Source organism: Solea solea, chromosome 15, assembly GCF_958295425.1.
Source record: "Solea solea chromosome 15, fSolSol10.1, whole genome shotgun sequence".
Taxonomy (NCBI): Eukaryota; Metazoa; Chordata; class Actinopteri; order Pleuronectiformes; family Soleidae; genus Solea; species Solea solea.
Window position 1 is genome coordinate 4,574,550 of NC_081148.1, and position 12,582 is coordinate 4,587,131.

Below are 12,582 nucleotides of genomic sequence, written 5' to 3' on the forward strand. Positions count from 1 at the left end.
GGCTTCCCACTCACACCTTCCTCTATCCCCTGTACAACTGCAATCCTGAAACAGAGGAGCCATTCATGAAAGTCAACACAAACTACAATTAAATAATGTTTTAATTATTTTTATTATTGGTCATGATTATTATTATTTTTTAATAATAAAAAGGTCCATTCTTTCCAAAATAGTACTGATCAGAGACAAAACATCGCAAGGGAACTTGTATCAGTAGTTTTAACACAGGGGTTCAAATTACACATGGTGCTACCCGTTTAAATACAACACAGTACATATTTGATGAGATTTTAAAGGAAGCTGAGCTTCCCTTCCGGTCTTAGACCAACCTCGACTGATACTCGTCTCATGTATGTGTGTTTCTAATGTACTTTTTTATGACCAGTTTTATGCATATGCAAGCAATGACAACTTCCTGTATCTTGTATGCAAAAGAGAGACCATAAAGTATTTTTTTATTGTATTCTGTACTGAACTTTATTGTCCTTTGTATTACTGCTCCATATTTCACACTATATCTGCAAATAAAAACAAAAGAAGGAAAAGAAAATCATGCCAGCAACCACGAGGTACCTTTCACGTGTCCTGAATCAGAGTTTTAGACCTTTATTTTTATAGAAGCTATGAGAGAAAAGACAGAGGGAAATGTGAGGTCAGTGACGTTACAATTCTGTTACTGTTACATTTACGTTTTTTTTTACTTCTTGGTTTCATTTACACTGACATGATGTAATGGATTTCTAGCTAAGGCTGATTTTCAATCACGAGGCTCTTGTTGCTTGCTCTGAAACATGTGTAGACTTTTTTAATGTATGTCATAGTCAATGGTGTTTAAAATCCCTTTTAAGGTCTAAAATTACAGCTCTGACCACATTTTTTCATCTATTGCACTCTTTGTACTTTCAATGAGGTAACAGTTGGTGGAATAGCAAATAGTAAATATGTTCATTGCTCTCTAGATAACTTACTGCTTCTTCTGCAATAGCTTTTTATTCCCGAACCTTTGAAAAAACAATTAAAATATATAAATAGGGCAATAAATGCTCATTTGGTTTAGTGCTCCAGTATTAAACATTAGTGTGATAATAGCTGTTTTCCAGCTTTGTTGAATTTAGTAATTAAGGGTTTGATCAGAGAGGAGCTGTGTGTTTGAATAAGTGCAGCATCATCCAAAACACATCCTTTGAGTTGACTTTCTCTTGGTCTCCACACCTTTAATGAAAAAAACTAAACAAAAAAAATCATGGCTCATCCTAATGGCCTAACGCATCCCGTTGGGATCTGGGAACCCACAAATATGCCAAGTTGATGTTGATCAGTATATAATGTATGAGTTTTACGTTCTGCACAGGTCACAAGACGCAACTTAAAGCTTTGATATTTTCCTTCAGAATATTCTTAAAGACTGAGGACATTATGCATGACTGTGATTAAAATCCAAACATGATAAAATACCCAGTTGTGCTTTATGAACTGTTATAGAACACTTGCACATATTAAAGCACTGTGAACTTTATTTTTAGCAACACTGATTGAATGAGTGAGCCATTGGCCCCCATCTTCTAGACATTGCTAATAATGGTTTTCCCAATTACAGTATGATGACAAATTACCAGATTATTTTCAGAGTCAAAGTTTTCTCTCTTTTGTTCCGTGAATTAAAAACGACTTGTTGATAACAGCTGAGTCACCAACAGTTTTTTAGATGCTGAACACAGAGGTGAAGTATGGGTTCCTGCCCATCTGGGAAGAAGTGTGGTTTTGTGGCTGTAAGATTGAATACATGCAATATCAGCAAAAATAAACACAATATGTATTAATATATCCTCATCATTTGATTTCAATAAGCAAAATAGGTTGTTCCCTTCACAGTTTCTCATATACCTGGTTATAGCTGTCACGTCTGAAGTGTATGTATTTTACATGGGATTTTCTGTGTTTTGTGTTTATGTGTTTTTCCACATATAGTTAGTAGCAAGTTGCCATAGAAACCTAGACAAAATTTCCATTTGAAGCTAAAGTCTATAAGTCAGAAAATTATACAGTGTAAGTGCATGAGTAGTGTGCATGCAGGAAGGCAGACCTGCCGCCTAAGTGGTACAATTTTTTTATTTGATCCTCAAAGTGTAAGAAAGGTCACACAACATGTATCGATTTTGACCACATTTCCACCAAGCACCACAGTTTGGTTGAGTACATCATAGACTTATTTGTGTTTCCATTGTCCAATGTTGAGAAGAATACCAAAAAGCGTCTGACACCTTTCCGTTGGGGTAACAAGCGCAGTGGTGTGCTGACTAGTGGACAGAGAATCTTCACTTATGTCTGACACTGTGCAGCCTTCTCTCAAACAAACCTTGTCCTCTCCCGTTTAGAAACAGCCACATGCCAAGAAGAAAGACCCCGGCATGCTGGATGGCGCCCATTATTGCTCTTTGTTTACTGTGTCACGTTTGTCTTCTTTGTGGAGTTTATTGGCAAACTGTACTGCGCTGTGCTGATATGACGTCACGCTATTTACATAGGCGTAAATAGCTACATATGTTATCTAGCAGCCCACACACCCCACAGTGGAATCACAAGTCACATGAGGGTGTACCATTCAAAACCACTGTGTGGTGAGCTCACCTGCACTGTGTCGCTTGGTGGAAACAAGGTGTTTTTTGGGGTTTCAGGGTTGCAGTTGTCATGCAATCAAGTATGAGTTGGAGTTTATGTGGGTTGTATATTGTATGGACAGTATAGTCATAGTTTTGGTAAGTATGTTTTATCCGACAGTAATTATATATTGGTAACCATCGGATAAAACCTACTTAAAACCTACAGAAGTATAGAGTCTAAAACTGCAGATTCTTCTTCCTCTAATAATATCAGGCATGCTGTGCAGTGAGAGGCCCAGTGCTGCCCTCCACAGCTAAAAGCTCTTAAAGTTCAAGATTTCCACCACTCCTCTTCATCTTCTAATGAATTATTCAGCACCGTAGTTCTTCAGACTTACCTAAAAACACAGATGTAAAACTTGTTACCCAAACCATGTTGCATAAGGGCTTTTCCATGTTTCCCATTAGACTTTGCATTAAAGACTCCATCACAGGACTATTTACACTCTGAAGTTCCTGCTGGACTCAGCATGCCTTTAGAAGCCAAAGCCAAGTGGGTTTTCAGAAAAAGTTATCTCAACAAGAATTTGTTTTGAATTCATTACTACAAAGCTCCCACTGCTTTTTTTTTCTAAAACCCATCCGTCTGTCTTGTTTGCAGTTTTAGTGTCAATGCTAAACAATCGTGATTCTTCTGCATTTTATTTCATGAGCAGCAGTGCAAATAAACAATCCTATTTTCCTCTCTGAGTTTCTCACCCCGAACGCAGCCTTTTCGCTGCCTTCTCTCTCAACACATGAAGACTTTACATCGCGTGATTCAGTGGAGGCGGAGACACAGTCCCTCCAGCTCAGTCAGACCTGCCTGAAGGTGCTACTCCCATTTGTTTATGTCCATTGCCCCAAAGGAACAGTCTCCTGTTGTGTCCTGAGTGGCTGCCATCAACATCAACTCTGTCAGAAACAGTAAAACATACTGTTTAAAAAACCTACTAAATATCACAGGAGATGCCGTATTTCTACTTCTAAAAATATTAAAATGTATTTGAATGCAACACCTACCACCTACAGGTTTTCTGCAGTTTGGAACGTGTAAATTCAATCATATGTTTTTGGAACATGATAAGAAGCCTCCTGTATAAGGTAATTTTCCCATCTCTTAAGCATCTTGTTTAGCAGCTGGAAAGATCTTGGCTGTCCCAACCTCCCAAATTATACTAACTGATCCAAATGTATACCCCCTGAAGCAGCCTGAGTGCTGAAGTTTGCTGCCTTATTTAGGACGGTGGCAGTTTTATTTGAGTTGAATACAAAAGGCTGGGAAAGGTTTTCTTTCCTTTCCGATTTGTCTTGATAAAACTAAGAGAAATATGTGGCTCTGGACATTCACAAATGTTGCTCTCTAATATCCAATAAATCTGCCAGACCTGCGTTGATCATAGCTATACAATTGTCAATGTCAGGTCGCTATAGCAACCATTTTATTGAGCTACAGTAGTCAAAAAATAGATGGTAATAAATAATAGATGTAAACCCAGTTGCTATTTGGTTGCTCCTCATGGTCTGAAGTCTTGTGTTAGTCTTCAAAACTGTCTGGTTTAACAAGGCTGTGGTCGATGTCTCCCTAAAGACAGACAATACCCCTGGAGGGACTTTTATACATTACTGTTTGTGCGTGAGACAGAAAATTCACAGACACTGTTCTCAGGTGTGTTTCTGGCATCGCTTCCATTGACCCTTTGCCAATGTTGCCGGTTGTGCTCGGCTGAACATTAAATCTAGTGAAGGGCTGTGTTTATTTTCTTTGCTTTGAAAGGCCATATTTATCGTTTTCAATTATCTAAGATCCATAAAGGCCTGACCCCAGTTCCCCGCCACACTGTCTGAACTGCTGAACAGAGAAAGAGACCAAATGAAACGTCTAAACTGAAGCCTTTTCAGTTTTGAGTCTGTGTGCATAAATGCAGCCCTTTGAGCCCTGAAACTCATTTACTAATCTCAGACCTTGAAATCCAAACACACCATCTCTATTCTCCGCATATCTGCAAGTGCAACCCCGTTCTCTGAGCAGTGCTATAACATCAACACTCTTCTGATGTTAATAGTAAATTTATAACAGCCTTGATGTCAAACTCTCATTATCTCTTCATGAGACATGCTGTTGGCCTGAGGGCTTGCAGCTGATGACGGCTTCCTTTGAACAGGGTGTGTATCAGTGCCCCCCCCCAAAAAAAAAGAAATAAAACTTAAATAAGACTTACTTTCAGGGCTGAATGTAATCTCTTTATGTGGTTTGTCTTCACTTGTGAATAAGAGGTTTAACAACATGTCTTTATGGGGTTTAGATATCACTCATGTTGTGGGAACCTAAATCTGCCACGTGATGATGAATTTGTTTGTGTTGCAGGGACAGAATGTTTTTTCTCCATTATTTCAAACATATAACCTGAAGCTGAATACATGTTTGAGGGTAACATTAAATGTACGTAATGGTTAACCATAACCTCACGATCAACGACACACGATGGATCGTGGCGTCTCTTTGCTACGTGTGTCATACGTCGAGAGATCGTTCTAAGCGGTAGTTCAAGCTTCAAAGCAACACCAAATGGCCTAAACGGAGCTCTCACACAATGTGTTTTTAAACCATTGTCGATGTTTTTTGTCGGACAAAGTGCACCTAAAAATGGCAGACACAGGGGGGTCAGACGGACTCTGCTAACCTCTGATAATTGCCTCCAGCGTTTCACACATATAAGCCATGTATGTGGAACTGTTGCCTTTCTTAGAAGCTCAGACTGGGGACATGTATCTGAGGGTGTGCTTGAGACATAGGGGACAAACAAAACAATATGTTTGCTTCATGGTTGGTGTGACACACCATAAGGCTGGGACGATACATGCTATTAACTTTGCAATCATGTATTCATCATCGCTGCCTCATTTTTGATTTCCATGCCAACGCAAACAGATCCACGTTCAAATCGCAAGGGATTTGCAGAGGCAGCGCAGCAACGTGACATCTACTCTCCTTTACATTTACAATCTAAAAACACACATTTGAAAGTTGAATATTTACAGGAGGAAGTACTACACTTTGACTATAGACTATGCATTTAATCCAGAATAAATCCTGGGATTATGTGTAGCTGGAATGTTCTGGTTCTGTTCTTGATTCACAGGCTGAGACACAGCAAGACATTGACTAAAACAGTGGCAGATACACGTCCATATTTTTATCTCTGGCCTACAGTGACACTCATCCTCTCTGCGTGCAGTAGCTTTGGAAAGCAATCCAGCCTCCTCAATCTGTCAGAACGCAGTTTCCCATGCGCTCTGTCTTCCTCACTGTGTCACTGTCCCTGCTGGCTGTCAGCATCCGTCCCACGAGCAATCTGCAACAACACGACAGTTAAGCTGTTATGGGAGACTGGACCAATGGAGGGAATGACCAGTTATTTTCTCCTTACACTGTTTAATGCTATTTACTGTATATGTTCCTTTTTTGTTGTTGCTTGCCTGCAGGGAAAGGGATCCTGGGTAATTTGTGAGGGGTGTGTGTGTGAACCTCAGGGCAACAGTAACCTCTGCCAATTACCAAGTCCTGCTTAGTATCACCAAATACCCCCACCTACCATCATCCACCACGTTAACCCATCCTCTCTGCTGTCGCCATGGTTACCATTTCAGTAGCTGACAGATATAGCGGAGGCAGCACAAACTCAAGGATTACCATATGACAACAATGGCAGGTTCTTTTTTAATCCCAGGCAACCACCATGGAAGAAAAAAAAAAATACTTTTTTTCAAAGAAGGTCAGATTTTGTTCTCAAAGCAAAATTGTCACCGAGTTTATCTTTCTTAATCCTCACCAAAAACACAGGCGTTTATTTTGAATCAGCCTCCAAAGGTGGAATGGTGTCAACACAACAACAACTTATGCACAAAGGGTGAAAATACTGAAAAACAAGCTAAAAAAAATCAAAATACTGTAAAAAAAAAGAGGAAAATTAATTTCTTCTTGTCTAAAGATATTCAACAGTGTGAAACCCTAGTGCAATAAAAACAAAGTTAAAGACAGCCTTAAACCCACACCTCCCATTGGGATTCATAAAATGCTTTTTAAATAAAAATCAGAATCAGAATCAGAATCAGAATACTTTATTAATCCCGGGGGAAAATGTTTTTGTTCCAGATGCTCCATGCAAAGTGAAAAAGTGAACTCTGACCAATCAGTGGCCGGCAGTCTGACGACGTCACACATAGTATCGCCTCAGCTCACTTAGAATTTGCCAGAGCAGGTACTAAAAAAAGTTCCAGGTTCTATCGCTAACAGAAACGCAAAATAAAAAAGCAAAACAACCTTATTAGAGAAGGAGGGAAAATGATTTTAATTTAATGAAATGTATTCATTTATGAATTGACTAATGAGCATCTGCGGCATCCATAGTCCCAAGATCCAAAGCAACCCAAAACAGTGGCTGGCACTGTTGCCTTACAGCAAAAAGACCCAGGTTCACCTCCTGATCTGATCTGTATGGAGTTTGCATCGTGTAGATTTTACTCCGCTTTCCTCCAACAGTCTACAAACATCCAGAGGTTAATCGGTCACTCTAAAGAGTACGTAAGAGAGAACGGTTCGTCTCTGTGATGGACATGACGTCCTGTCCAGGGTGGACCCCGCCTTTCACCCTGTGTGAGCTGCGATTGGCTCCCTCCCCCACGACCCACATATGGAGGACGAAGGAGGTAGACACATGCCATAAACATAATCTATGGACCTTTGAAGTATGCCTTGTTATATATATAAGCATATATAGCATAAAAGTGATGGAAAACTAAATATCTTTCCTTGATGGTTTTTTTTTTTTCCCCACATCATATCTGCCCAACTCTCACCAGGCAGAGAAAGCCAGAGGCCCAAGTCATTACCACACCATCCCCAGAGACTCCGTCTGGGTAGTGTAACAAATGTCGTCAGGACTGGAAGGTCACACGTTACCTGCAGTAATATGGGATGGATGTCAGCTGGCAATCGAGCTCCACAAATCACCAATTCAGCTCCACAGCTCCACGCTCAAGGTCCCTTGAAAACCCAGGCAGAGCTTTCTCTTTTGCCTTGAAATTTTAAATACATACATGACGGAGCTTTAAATCGATGGCTCGTGTGTGCAGAGGCAGAAAATGTTTCCAATTTCTCAAGCTGTACCAGTGAGAGCACTATTGTGAGGCTTTGGGTGAGTGAGGGAGAAAATGTATGACATGTTCCAAACTTTGGTCAAAGTCAGTTTGTGGAAAATCTTAATGTTATCGGCCATCTGACAACCTTTACCTTTGCATGTGTTGTACGTGGATAATAACATTAATTAAGCCTGGGTACACAGCTTTTAGCATTTAATTAATTAGGTCAGGGAGAAAAAACATGACCACAACCTTCTATTATGAGATCATTTTGTGATGCAAGCAACATATTTGTCCTCTGACTCATAATGACCTATATTAGTGTTTTTCTTGTATTACTTCAAGAACAAATAGGATGCATTCTGAGATTCTTTTCGCTCACCGGGAAGAACCAGACGGCTGACGCATGGTCAGAATGTCAGGGTTGATATTTTGTTGTTGTTGTTGTTGTTGTGAGCTCAAGGCTCTGCTGGTGCTGACGTCTTTCATTTCCCATGCAGATGGTGCTGCTGATGGAATGTCAGAAGACCTTAGGAGAGTAAATAATAGGCAGCTGGACTTTCAGGATGTAACTAAAGTATAAAGAAATGTCGGGTTAATTCAAACCACTGTCAAATTAGTTCACACAGTGCCAGTTTGAAGTCTATCAGCTCCACACGACTGCGTTTTTCAGTATAGATGTCTTGTTACTCGGTGACATTCCTGTACTGCACACAGCAAGTGTATTTTATTATGTCAAAACAGACGGAGGCAACAGCATTGTGCTCATAAGGCAAGACAACTGTAAACCGGCTGGAGTTTGACTGAAATTACACAGAAGTGCACACAAAAAGTGTATTCTTCTGCTCAACAAAACAACACAAAAAAAAACACCCCTGTTGTAGGGGGGCAAGTGTAGAGGAAGCTTGGCCTCTCGAAGACGATAGGAATCATCTAAAATAATTTTTATTTTTCATGTCACAAACTGACCAGTAAGGTGAGTTTTACACTAATGTCTGGGGCTCTTGAGAGTTTTCATGGCCCTCTTGGCCATGTGGTCACTGCTGCTGCATATACACACAAACAATCCCTCAGTCAGGAGTCATGAACAACTCAAATCAAGAAACATTGTACACCGCAGATTTCACCTCTTTGGACTAAAAACTGTCAAGAAAGTTGTTATATTACACATTGCATGTTGTTCAGCTTTTGAAAAATGGCTTCATACAAATGACTCTCTCATGACCTTCATTTGAAAATGCCCCGGTGTTTTAGACAGAACAGAACTTTAAAAATACATCAGTCCATTTTCAGAACTCTGTGGCTTTTTATTTTTATTTTCTATTGTGAACGGAAATGGAGACGCAGTTGCCAGCATTTGCCTCCACAGTGACAGTAACTTTTCACCATTGTTGTTTCTAGTCAGCATGCTTACTGGCAACTGTAGAGATGAGGTGAGACCAGCGATGATGTATGGTCTAGAGACAGTGGCACTGAGGAAAAGACAGGAAGCAGAGCTGGAGGTAGTAGAGATGAAGATGTTGAAGTTCTCTTTGGGTTGGGAGTGACGAAGATGGATCGGATCAGGAATGAGTCAATCAGAGGAACAGCACATGTTAGATGTTTTGGAGATAAGGTCAGAGAGGCCAGAATGAGATGGTTTGGTCATGTACAGAGGAGGGATAGTGAGTATATTGGTAGAAGGATGCTGGGGTTGGAACTGCCAGGCAGGTGGTCCAGAGGAAGACCAAAGAGAAGGTTTATGGATGTAGTGAAAGAGGACATGAAGTTAGTTGGTGTGAGAGAGATGGATACAGAGAACAGGGTGAGATGGAGGAGGTTGATTCGCTGTGGCGACCCCTGAAGGGAGCAGCCGAAAGGAAAAGAAGAAGAAGATGCTTACTGGCAACTCATGGTGTAAGAGGTGAGTCTGAGCTTGAAGCCAATTTCACAAAATAAAGGACTGCAGTTATTTTGTTTTGTCCAAGCACTAACTCAGAAGCACTTATGACTAAAAAACACACTCAATAACATCTGTTCGAAGGCAAATCATATCACTAGTCCAAACTGTTTAATGTAAAATCTCCCAGTCATAATTATGAATAATATGTCTTGATTTCATTGTCTCCACAACTATGTAGCAACCTCCATATATGATCTTCTGACCTCAAGGTTGAGAATCACTGCTCCAATTTAGTGATAGCTGTTACAATATGAAGCTATTTTGCACATATTACACTAACAGCAAACCAGCAGCTTTATGTGTGGTTGTACATAATTACGGAAAATTGTTACTGATCTGTGAACCAATGTCTCAGTCCTTGCTGTGAGTGTTTGTACAGTACATTTGTGTTGCTGCCTCACCAGTGGCAGCAGTCAAGAATGGGTGGTGAATAACACACACTGTTACATACAAGTACTGCATTAGCGGGGGCCATTACCCCAATCTTTCCCTCTCCACTGAAAAGCAGAGAAAGACAACATTAACTGTGCTCTGCTGAGCTTTGGTGGCGGTTAATGCGACTGAAAAATGTGAGAACCTGCAGTGAAATCCTGGGAACCAGGGGTGAAGGTGTGGGGAACAGGAATTGTAGCATTGTGCTGGTTGAACGCATCTCATTTTGGTTTGACAATTTTGTTTTGAAGGCACAGAAAGCGTTGAAAGCATTACCTAAGGTGATCATGTATCATGTCATATACAAAATAAAGAAAAAGCTTTGGTAATTTGTTCCGTGAAACATTAGCTAATTAAACATCAAACTTCATTTGTAATGTAATGTTTATTTTTATTTGATATTAATTTGCATGTCTTTTTGTCTAGTCTTGCTTTTATAACCTCAGACATGATGCAATTGTAAGATCCATCTTAAATTGTAGAGATAATTAATTGTTTTGTACAGAAGCACATTGTATCAATTCGAAACAGAAACTCTTTTTCTGAGTAATTTATTTTTTGGTTTGTTTTTGAGTAATTTCCTTCCTGTTTTTCGTGGTAATTTTTTGCCCCTCCTGTTTTTTTCTGAATTATCGAGATACTTTGAACTCTCGCGAGAACCTCCAACCTGTATCCTTGGAGCATGACATATCTGTCCAACTGATTCCTGGATGGACTGTCATGCTATAGCCTCTTACATAAAGTCACTTACAGAAGGCAAAATTGTTCTGGTGTTATTATAATTTATATATTTCCATAATAACTTTTCAGCATAATATAAATTAAGTTTTCTGAGCGAGACACTTTCACACCTTCTTTGGGCTGGGTTTTCAGACAAATCTGTATGTGTTTACTATAATTTGTTCTTCATACAATTCCCTTTTGGTGGAATAATATGGTGGTTAATAGAGCACTGGTAACAAGTTATCATGTTGCAAAGAAAGCTAAAAACAACAAGGCATGGCATCAAGAAACATTTAAATCAAAGACATTTAAGCATGAGACAGCTCGTTCAAAATTAAATTGAATTGAATTGAATTGAATGACTTTATTCCTCCCCCAGGGGGGAAACACACATTCACAACAGCTCAGTTAAGAAAGGTGAGAATAGAATAAAAGTAAAAATAAGAATAAAAATATAGAATAAAAATAAAAATAAGATAAAATAAAAATACAATACAATACAATACAATAGTAAGACAATTACCAAAAGATAAAAAGTAAAAAAGATAAAATTACACTCTAATATAGAGTATTATCAGGGAAAGTGAGTGGACATTTACGAGGAGTTAAATATACGAACAGCAGTGGGGATAAATGAACCACAACTGCAACAAAACCTGGAAACAAGCATATGGTCAAATTGTCAATAGTGGAATGAAATTTGGTAGGTTGTCAAGGGTATATGGACTTAACTTTCTGAAGTGGTGGAGGAGCTGCTGGTCTCACAATGGACGCATGTGCGGCACGTTCCAGCAGCATTGGAGCTAATGTGCAGCTTCTGCCATGTTTCACATAGAGTTTTCCTTTGAAAATAATAAAGTGTACTTTTAAATACTGTATTCTACTACCCTAAATACTAGGACTCGTCATTTTGAAGCTGCACATCGGTAGGTCCTACACATATTTCATACTAGAGTGCTTTTATTGTGAAATAGGAACAGAACACTATTTGCGACATATGCAACAGATATGGACACTGAAATTGTGTCGAAAGATCATTTTCAATGTATATTTTTTGCTGTGACACAAACATGGCTTGTGGTAAAAATAGGCGAGAATTATTTTCCCAAAAAAGACAGTGGTTGACATCCATCCATCTATCTACCACTTTATCCTCCACATGGGTTTGAAGGGGCAACAGTCGCCAGTCCATCACAGGGTCAGATAGAGACAAACATAGAGTGTCCAATTTCTCTAATCACCAAATCTGCATGTTTTTGGACTGTGGGAGGAAACTGGAGAGGAAACCCACACACGGGGAGAACATGCAAACTGCAGTGGTTGACATGTAGAACTAAATCAAAAGACAAAGCTAGTGTGAAAGTGTTCTCAGGTGGGCAGTCAGTGGCAAACCTTTTATTTTTTTAATGGGGGCCAAAACAATGCACAGATCCAGATAAAACAAATATGTTTGTCCATGCTCATATGCTGTGCCCAGTGACCCTGAAACATGATGTTTTTACGTCCTGCAAATAAAACTCAAACAATGAACTATTTCATAGAAATCCTGGAGTTTCAGGACCTGTATCCTTTTGAGGACTTAAATCTTCACATTTACAATGTTTCAAATTGATGCACTGAAACCATCAAAACTATAAGTAAATCTGCCAAATTGCAGTCGGCTCACAGGTATTGTAGCCAATAGAAATCAATACAGTAGTAACT